At 44.5% G+C, this 10,765-nt stretch overlaps 1 long non-coding RNA gene across 1 annotated transcript; it reads right to left on the bottom strand.

Annotated features, from left to right (window-relative positions):
- Window positions 1-683: 683 nt before the first annotated feature.
- LOC126956428 (uncharacterized) lies at window positions 684-9,482 on the bottom strand. The gene is made up of 3 exons (XR_007726333.1): window positions 6,782-9,482; window positions 3,909-3,999; window positions 684-2,234 (listed from the first exon to the last, which is right to left on the bottom strand). It is a non-coding gene; the product is annotated as an uncharacterized LOC126956428 (long non-coding RNA).
- Window positions 9,483-10,765: the final 1,283 nt, after the last annotated feature.

Here is a 10,765-nt window from a genome sequence, read left to right as displayed (position 1 = left end):
ACCATGATTCTAAGTGGGAGGGGAATGAAAGATAAAACACTACACAATGGGTAGAGTGTACACTGCTCAGGTGATGGGTGCACCAAAGTCTCAGAAATCACCACTGAAGAACTTATTCATGGAACCAAACACCACCTGTCCCCCATAATCTATTGAAATTTTTAAAAAAGAAAAAATATATTAACTCTTTTCAAGGAGGTAACATTTCTGAATGATATCGAAGTCTGTAAACAGAATTTTCCCTCTGTTTGGGCCTCCACTGGTTGTGAATCAGTTTCCCCAGACTTTTAGCCCAAACCCTGGGCAGTTGGCTCACACCTCTTGGTTTTCATACTGAGATCCTTGGGGCTCTTCCCCACATGCTGCCGCTTCCCTGTGCTTTGTCCTCTGTTCATGACCTTCTACCCTCCAGCCAGGAAGAACCAGCACCCTTTGTGTAAGGAGCCAAATCCTGTCACATTCCCAGTGCAGAAATCTGCAGTAAGAGGTACATACTGGCTTGACTTCACGTTCCAATCTGAGGAAGCCTAATTGTGAAGGCGCTTTTTGGTTGTTTTAAATCTAACGTTGACCATGGAAAGCATAGGATTTTTTGCTTTTACACACTGCAGAAGTTTGGACAAAGTTGCAAAATCCTACAAGAAGGGATATTTTCTTCTTCTTCTCGTGTCCTTTGGAACAGATTCATTTCTCCTTTCATCTTTTAATGAAAATTTAGCTTTTCTTTCTGGCAAGACCTTAGGGTGAGGTTTAGAACAAATTTCAGTTAGGCAGAGAGAGTAAATGCAGTGTCTGGTTGTGGTAGAATCATTGGCTTTGGAATTAGATTAATGTGGTTTCCAATCCCAGCTCTGGCATATCTGTGAAAGCGTGACTTGCAGACAGGTGACCACAAACACCACAGCCATAACGACGATAACGTGCCTCATGCTGAGGTTGGACTATTTGCAAAGCACCTAGCTCAACCCCTTTAGGCTCAAGCTTCATTTAATCCTCACAACGACCCCAAGAGGTAGTTTACATTTACAGAAGAGGTGGGTAACTGAGGCTCAGGCCCAATATGGTTAAGAAATGGAAATGAGTTTCCCCCCAGGCGAGGTAGCTTTGAAGCTGGAGCTCCCAGCCACTCTGACATATTGTTGTGTAATTATTGCTATTACTCTTGACAGACTAACCTCTCAGATAAGACCTTGCTACTTATATAATGCAGAACCTTCTCTTCCCAACTGGACTGTGATTTCTTTGATTAAAGTGTTTGCATCTCCTTCATCTCTGTATTTCTCATCCCCCCAATCCCAGTGGAAAGTGATTTGTACATTCTAGAGGTTCATGAAATATCAATTGACTGACATAAGTGGGCTTTGGAGAGCCCCCAGCTTTGGTTTTGCAACAGCAGACCTCTCTTTCCCTGTCTACTTGTCTTTTAAAAAATCGTCTTACATATGATTGACCCTTTATAAAGGTAAACATATCAAATGCAGAACATTCAGAAACTCTAATGAAGAAAAAAGTGATTTATAATTTCACTACCAAAAGGTATCATTTTGTCTGATGTCCTTCCAATCTGCCTGTGCAGAGATTTATGTTATTGCTCTTCACAAATGTGTATTTTTTACAGTAAAAATAGTACATTTGTACGTTAGGAATGGGGAAAAACTGAAAAATAATACAAGTTACTCAGAATATCACAACCAAGAGTTAGGTGTTGTTAACATTCTGACACACGTGGACTTCACTTCATGTTCCAATCTCAGGGAGCCTAATTATGAAGGTGTTTGTTGAGTTATTTTCAGTTTAAAGTTGAATATGGAAAATATAGGATTTTTTATTTATTCGTAATGGCCGCATGATATTCCACTGTGTGACTGAACCAAAAATCATTTATCCAGTTCCAACTTGTTGGGCATGCAAATTGTTTTCAATCCGTCGCTTTATACATACCAGTGAAATAAACATCCCTGCTGTTGCTGCTGAAGGATTCTCTGGTCACGGACCAGGGGTAGAGGTAACTGGAGTGGGCCCACATGGCTCTCGGACTCCACAATCTGAGTTTCATCTGCCTTCCCCTGTTGTTCTTTTCAGTAGGGGGTCTGCCTGCGTCACCTGTGCATCTGAGCCCATCCAATGCACTGGATTCATCTGGAGGATGAACAGGTTTCCGGCAAGGAACTGACTTTGTGGGTTCTCCTAGGAATCTCCTGCAACTTTTCTAGTGTGTTGGCTTCTGATTTCTCCTGTAGGTAGACACACAGAAATAGAGGGCAAAAAATAGAAAAAGAGACTTTTAAAAACTAATTTATGCACATAAAAAACATTCCAACAGTTTAGAGAGAGCAAAAAAGAAAAAAGTCATCTCTCTCTCTTCCTCAGATGCCTTATTCCCTTCCTAGAGGCAGCTGTTGCCCACAGTTTCTCCTGTTTTCTTCCAGAAGAGTCTGCAGTCACCTCTCTATCCCACTCACACAATCATCTCTATCCACCTATTCATTTGTTCAGCTATCTTTTTTCGATTTATGTATGTAACTAGCTATTGATCCACCCAGTCATCCATCTGTAGAAAAATCAGGAATGTTTAAATGAGTAGTTATCACAAATACAGCATTTCAGAGGGGGCTTTAGAAGGTAGGAGTGTGGGTCCCCAGCTCACCACCAAGCCACTTTGTAACTTTGGCCAAGAGGCTCTGCTGCTCTCGGCCTGTCTCCTCCTGTGTAAAATGAGGCCGACAACACTCCCAGGGGGCGGTGAATGTGCCCTGGAAAGTGGAGACATGGAGTGGATGGAAAGGCCTGGAAAGGCCCGTGGAGGGTGCTGCTCTATGCTCAGGCCTGCAGTGAGGGAAGACCCAGCGTGCTTTTTCACTCAAATGAGGGGAGCAGAAGAGGGCAGAGGGAAGCGAGGAAGGTGAGGGAGTGCCCCCCTGGCTCCCCCACTGCCTGGTGGAAAGAACAGGGTGATGTTTCATAAACATTACCTCACGTGTTTTCAGGGAGATAAGGTGTTTAGTAAACGTTGTTGGAGGAGGACCTGGCCTGGAGAGTCATCCGCATGACCACCACCAGGACACACGGCTGCCTGTGCTGCCTGCTTGGACTGGCTTCAGGGGCCTCCAGCTCAGCTTGCCCAAAATACAGGAACCAGCAAGTGGAGCTGGCTTTATTTAGTGTAAATAGAGGCAAATACTCTCATGCTGAAGGACAAAGAGGTTATGCAGGAAGAGGGCCGGCAGCCTGCTCTGGTCAGGAGTCAAGGTCTATGGGCACCGGGAGCCCAGCACTTCCATGTGGGGTTCAACTCTCTGGAGCTGGGATTTGCCTCAGGGGTTCCATGTAGCGCAACCCCACAGGGAGGCATTGACATAAAATACCATGGGAGTGGTGCCCCTGGAGTTGTGTAGCGGGGTGCCTGGTGCAGGCACAAGGAAGTGGTCACCATTTGCTTACAGGGCCGACCATCTAGGATCCAAGGAAACCGGAAATGGCCACCAAGTCCGCTACCGTTCACCATTTACCCTCCTCTTAACCACAGGAGGGCCCTTGGCTGCATCAGGTTGGCACTGGGCAGTAATGGTGTATCCTTCCTTATCAGAGCAAGACTTCCCTCCATTCCCACACAGTCGAGTCAAGGGTGGCAGCAGCACAAGATGCTTTCCCTGAGCCAGTCCTCTCTGGACCCTTGCCAGGGAGCAGAAATGTCACAAATGTACCAATCTGAGCTCAATGAGGAATGTCTTTGCTAACTCTCAGGGCCCCTAGGCATGGACAATGGACCAGACCCCAACCTATTTTCTTTTTCAATTAATGTTCCCGACACATTAATAAATGAGGAAATTCTAATACAGATTTGCAAAAATCATGATACAATTGAAACTCTTGCATTTAACAATTTAATGCTTTCAACATATACTCACCCAAACACACTGACTTGGCAATGATATCGAGTCTGAATTGGAAAGCCTTCATGAATATCAGGCCCAGGGCAAATTTCTCTTTGGCTCTACTCTGTCAAAGGAAATGAGAATTTAGCTTAGTAAGTGGTGCTGTCCTCCACACTGGAGGAATGTGAGCAGAATGGATACCACTGAGGGAATCACTGCATAGGCCTGAAGCTATCTGGGAAATGTGAACTGCAGGACATCACCAGCACCAAGGTATATTTGGTTCTAAATCTAGTTGTAGAGAGGTCCTGGCTGGACACGACAGGTCATGCCTGTAATCCCAGCACTTTGGGAGGCGGAGACGGGTGGATCACCTGAGGTCAGGAGTTCAAAACCAGCCTGGCCCACATGGTGAAACCCTGTCTCTACTGAAAATACAGAAAATTAGCTGAGCGTGGTGGTGCGCTCCTGTAATCCCAGCTACTCAGGAGGCTGAGGCAGGAGAATCGCTTGAACCCTGGAGGAGGTGGTTGCAGTGAGCCGAGATTGTGCCATTGCACTCCAGCCTGGATAATAACAGCAAGACTCCATCTGAAAAAAAAACAAAAAAATTCTTCCTGCTGAGCCGAGCTGACTTGGCTGTGAGCAGAGGCAGAGTCTGGGAGGCACCCCACCCTGAGCAGCTTTCCTGGAACTGCATAGTGTTTGATGAAATGGATTGAAAACTCAATTTCCAGCTCAGTGCCAATTTGGGGTCAAATGATATATTTCACTTTTGTCAACGAGCTTTGTTTTTCTGAGCCTCAGTTTCCTTATCTGCAAAATGGGAGTGATACTTCCTGACTTGCGGGGCTGTAGTAAAAACTAAATAAGATAGTGTATGTCTGGACCAACTCAGCATCAGGCACACAGTTAGCACTCACATACGCGGCGTGAGAGGTGCGAGGCACCCCCTGAACTAAAACACTAAATCAAAAAACAGATACGGAGCTGGGCATGGCAGCCCACGCCTGCAATCCCAGCTTCTCAGGAGACAGAAGCAGGAGGATCCTTTGAGCCCAGGAGCTTGAGTTCAGCCTGGGCAACATAGAGAGACTCCATCTCTAAAATAAAATAAAATAAAGTAAAATAAAATAAAATAAAATAAAATAAAATAAAATAATTAAAGAAAAACAGATACGAGGAGGAGCTCTTTCTGGCTTTCCCTCCTGGTTCCAATTCCACAGCTCTGGAATCTGCACCTGGCAGGCGCTTTAGCTCTGAACTCAAATGCCTGGCCTTATTCTGGCAGTGTTAGAAGCACAGGCTTGGGTTCTGGGGGATGAGTACAGGTAAGTGACCTCCCCTGGGATTTCACTGTGCTTCTGAGCACATACAGATAGACAGATAGTATCCTTATAATAATAACTATTATTTATGTGGCTCTTATTATTTGCTAGTTACTTTCTGTGTGCCCTTCAGCAAGCTACTTAACCTCTCTGAGCCTCAGATTCCTTATCTAGAAATCAGAGAAAATAATAATGCTTATTCAGAGTGATTGTGAAAATAGAATTAGCTCATACATATAAAACAGAACAGTGCTTGATGCACAGTAAATTCAAAATGTAAATATAATTAACACTGTAAATACATTGAAACAATATAAAATTAGTTGTTATTTGCCAGGCACTGTGCTATACACATATGCATGATTCTCAGAACAACCTTCAAGGTATCTACTATTATTTTTTTTTTTTTTTTTTTGAGACGGAGTCTCGCTCTGTCACCCAGGCTGGAGTGCGGTGGCCGGATCTCAGCTCACTGCAAGCTCCGCCTCCCGGGTTCACGCCATTCTCCTGCCTCAGCCTCCCGAGTAGCTGGGACTATAGGCGCCCGCCACCTCGCCCGGCTAGTTTTTTTTGTATTTTTTAGTAGAGACGGGGTTTCACCGTGTTAGCCAGGATGGTCTCGATCTCCTGACCTCGTGATCCGCCCGTCTCGGCCTCCCAAAGTGCTGGGATTACAGGCGTGAGCCACCGCGCCCGGCCTATCTACTATTATTATAATTCTCATACAACAGTGGAATAAACTGAAAAGTGAAGTAAATGTTGCCCTAGACCACTTGGCCAATAATTGGCACATCCAAAATTCAAAATTGATTGGCTCATTCCAAAACCAAGCTCCTAATTGTTATGTGCTTATTAGTGTGGAAGTAAGAGACTGTCAAATATTACTTCACACCCCCACTTCATTAGTTAAAAAATAGACAACCGTAACTGCAATGATGCCAACAATTACAAAACTCATCTCCACAGGACCCCTCTCAAGCTACAAGCAGATGGCATCGATCCTGACTTTGCTGCCATGAAATTCCCTCAAGAGAGCCCCACATCAGGGGTCCTGAGTTTGCAGACAGTCATTAGAGACATCCTTGCTTGGGAAACAGCTGCCCTCCACCCTGATGTCACAGCTGGGGAAACGGGGCCTGGAGAGGAGACTCATCTGATCCCCTCCGTTTTATGCCGCTCCTTCCTCTTGCCCGTAACACCACACCATGGAGCTTTGCCTCTCGGGGCCTATTCATCTCAAATCCTTTTTCTGATTAGCTCACTGTGCTGCCTGCCACCGAGGTTCTCATCAGAGCACGCATGGGGCCTTGGCTATTTAAAAATTCGGTTAATTCGAGAAGTCTCTGCCATTGCCCCTGCCAGCACCAGGCTCACCCATGTTTGGCTTTTGCATTCTGTGCTTCCTAATCCCATTTCTGGGGCTTAATTATGATTACACAGCTTTATTATGTAGAATTGATTTTAAGTAATGGCCCTAATTAAGAGTGAATTTTAATTAAGCTTAATTCAGAGCCTGCCTCCGATTGCCAAAGATTTGCAGCCTGAGAAGAGGAAAGGCTGCCCGTGCACAAAACTCACACGTGACTTTGCTCTTCAAGCTGCTGGGATGTTGCAGCCAGATGGGTTTATACTATTTTCTGGCCTCAGGGTGCATTTCTTCACCAGGGTGCAGGGGGTATCAGCTCTAGTCCATCTTCCCTTCCATCCAGAAGCAAACTTGGAGCCCTGGCAATAAAAAAAACAGAAGTGGGGAGCCTGCAGCTTTGGGATGAATATCAATCACACCACCCACCCTGTTGTAGAAAATGAAGCTCTTTTGCTCTCTTCCAACTACTCATGAAACCCGTTCCACAGGTGAGAAAACCAAAGCTCAAGAAGGTCAGGACACACACGGTCAGTGAGGGCAGCGGGAGGATTGGAAATCAGCTCTGCTCCCAATACCTGTGCCCACTCTGTTCCAACACAGCCTTCCGGTAAGTGGCAATCATCTCTGACTTTGGCAGAAACCAACCTCCTTGAATTTCCTGCCTGACCACCTAAGCCACTGCTTCCCCAACTTTAGAGGCTCATATGCTGTGAAGGTGGGTCTTTTATGTAAAAGTGAAAAAAATCCCAAACCAACTTGTTTTCAAATCAAAATTTTATCCTACCTTTAAAACTACTATAAAGCAAAAGTTGTCATAAAAAATGTTAAAAAAGAAATAAAACAATGTGATGAAATCCAAATCGGAAACTATTACCTTCTAAAGCCCTAAGAGTAAGGCTTGATCTGTCTGTCTTTAAAAAACAGAGATGAGAAGGTAGTTCGACACAACAGCACCAGACTGAGACTTTGTCCCTGATACGATCGGAAAGACCGAAAAGGAGTTGGAAAGACAATCATTGTGTCACTCTGTGATACAGTGTTATTTAAAGTCGTGTCCAGGTGTCAGTTAAAATCGACTCTCCTTTGTCCAACACTTTCAGGGATACTGATCCAAACCAATTTAGCACAGGGTTCCGGGGACCTCTGAGTAATAATGCCCCTCAGCTGCCCTACAGAAGACAAGATTCTGGACAGAAATCCAGCTCCCCTAACCCACAGCCCTAGCCCAAGGACAAGACATGGGCATTCCTTTGGTGTTTCAAATAAAAACACAGTGAAATCAATATGTTCTCCAAGACTGGCTGGTGGAGACTGTTCATCTGTGGAGGAGGGGACTGGCCATCCGGTTCCTGAATGCCTTTGCCGCACTAGAATGTTTTATGATTCTGAAGTTCCCACCTTAGAAAATCACCCACTAAGAAGCCAAGCTCTGAAAACGTTTTGATTTTTCTAGAGGGAAATGGAAAGTGAAAAATGGAATTCAATTACCTTGAAAATAAAAGGGGCAATTTCACTCACAAATGTTATACTTAAAAGCTCAATATGAAACAGGCATTCAAATAAGTCTCAGGCTAAGTTAAAAGAAAAAGGGGAAAAAGAGAAAATCGTGTATTAATCCTCTTCCCTCTACTCCTTCTGACCGAGTGAGTCTTCCTTAGACTCAAAAAAGATAGATGGACTTAAAATGCGATTAAATAAGCATGTTATGACTTTAATAACCCAAGCCACAGAAGTTTTCTATTAAAAGTTGGGTATTTAGAAGACCCATTTGGTTAACCTAACCAGTCTAGTGACACAGAAACCGCCACGTGTGGGGAGCTCTTCTGAGCAGAGCTGAAGCAGAGACTCCCTACTTTTCTCTCAGGGATTTGGGGGTAAAGTTACCATCAGACCCTTCAGTTCAGCTGAAAACCCTGAGATACCCAATACACTCCCATTTTCTACATCTAGGAAACTTCACTAAAAGAGAGGGAAAGATAATAGCCTTGATTGAAATAGAAAGGAGTTACAGAAGCTGACACCAAACAACACAACAGACATCATCATCCCATCATAGCCACGATGCACTCATTCTTTCTTTATGTCTTCATTCCTGCTAGGTCAAGGCAAGCCGTAGAAGTGGTTTTGTAATCACCATCATGGTTTCCCAAGGCAAATTTAGACAGCATATTTTCTCCTGCCACAAAAAAACTACAGCCAGACTCTCCAGTGGCTGAATTCCTATTCTGCAAGTTACCAGCTGTGGAACTCTGTGCCTCAGTTTCCCCATCTGTAAAATGGAGATAACAGTAGCATCTACCTCATAAGACTGCTGTAAATATTAAATGAGATAGTGCTTAGCACAATGCGTGGCACATAGCAAGCACTTGGTGGCCGATTAATGGTAAATACTAACCCTGGCTCGAGCTTACTGACATGGTTTATCTTAGCAGCTCCTGACTTGCCTGTTGAGAAAAAATGCTCCTACACTCAGAAGTATTCGGAAAACCTACAGCAAGGTGGTGAGAGAGTCGACTCTCCAAACCTCTGAGGTGCTTTTCTGTCCTCATTCCAGTTTTCTGCCCATCCCATTGGCCAAAGAGCTCTAGCCAGAGCTGAAGCCAGTGCTGATCACTTTCCTGAAAACCTGGCTGGCGGAGATGGGACCGAATGTAGCACAGGGAAGAGGCGTGTGTTCAGACCGCTTCCTCTTGGAAATCCATTTTGACTGTAGATCCAAAGAAAATCCTTCCAGGCTTCTTGTGCACATGCCAAAACCTGCACACACGTATGCATTTCTTCCTCTCTGTGCATCTCTCCTGCACATCTGGGCAGAAGCCACTCTCTGCAGGTAGCATCTTGTGCATGTAGCTGTCTGGCCCTATGATAAAATGCATTGTTTCTCTCTGAGTGAAGCTTAATGCACCTCAACCTAGGGATTTATACTAAGCAATAAAATCCACAGGATAGAGAAATGCAAATAGATTGTAGAATATAATATTATCATTGTCAACATAAAAGACTTTTATTTACTGCCCCCCAAAAGAAAATACACCATAGTGTCATTTGTTTCAGGGGATGCAAAAAAGGTTTCAACAACTAACAGGGCATGTTTCTGAGCAAAATATACCCCGTATATAATGTTGGAACACATAATGTCAGTGGTCACTCGTGTGTCTGTGTTCTTGCAAACAAACCTGTGGAACTGAGTCATGGAAGGTCACTTCCAGCCTCCTCTCTGAGCCACTCGGCACCTACCTAGCTCTGTTCACAAACAAACCAGACAATCTAGACTTATTTGAAGGGAGAGGCCCTCTGAGGCAGGCCATACTCCATCAGCACATCTTAGAATGAGGCCTTTGAGCAGTTGCTGACTTGGCTTCCTGAGGAACTAAACAGAGTTGTGGTGGAGGTTGATTAAACGGATGGTCCATGCTGCTTTGGGCAAAGGGAAAACTTAAAGAGAAGATGTAGCAGAGCACATGGGAGGCAACAACTCCATCTTTTCTCTAGGAGGTATCCCTACAACTCCCCCTAAATGCTCAAGGTTGTTCTACCACCGCTTTTGTTGCACAGGATATTGACAACTTACAAGACCAATTATTTTCACTGATTGGTTTGAATGATAAGTCTGTTGTTTTGTGTAGGGGTTTGGCTATGATATCTGATCCAGTCCCAGCAATTGTTTCATTTCTGTCTATGAGGGCAAGATCTAAGTTTATAAGGCTTAAAACAGCCATAATTACCTGAATGACATTTTATGTGAAAAATATATTCTAACTGGTTCTCCCAATAGCCCCAGGAAATATACCCTAGGTATTAACATGGCCAATTTACAGGTGAGAAAAAAGAGGCTTCAGAGAGGTGAAATACATTGTCTATGATCACCCAGCCTGTAGGAGAGTAGCTCCAGAGGCCTCGGTCCTGAGCCCGAGCCTGTCCTGCTTAAGCTTACATCGGGGAAGCCCTTATGTGGCCCGTGCTGGGTGCTCTGTCATGGGGACATCTCACAGGCTTGGTAGGTTTTATCACTCCTGCTTTACAGATGAGGAAACTGATACTTAAAAGAGGAAAAGTGTCTGCCCAAGTCACATAGATGTATATAGCTTGACTGGATTCGAACCTAAGTCCTGATTCCACCTGCTGTGGGGTATAAAGGAGAGCTTGAAGGTGTCATGGTTATCCCCTTTACAGACCACCACACACCCTATCACTGA

Source organism: Macaca thibetana, chromosome 6 (assembly GCF_024542745.1).
Source record: "Macaca thibetana thibetana isolate TM-01 chromosome 6, ASM2454274v1, whole genome shotgun sequence".
Classification (NCBI taxonomy): domain Eukaryota; kingdom Metazoa; phylum Chordata; class Mammalia; order Primates; family Cercopithecidae; genus Macaca; species Macaca thibetana.
The sequence above is the reverse complement of the archived record's forward strand: the minus strand, read 5'-3'. Positions and strand labels throughout refer to the sequence as shown.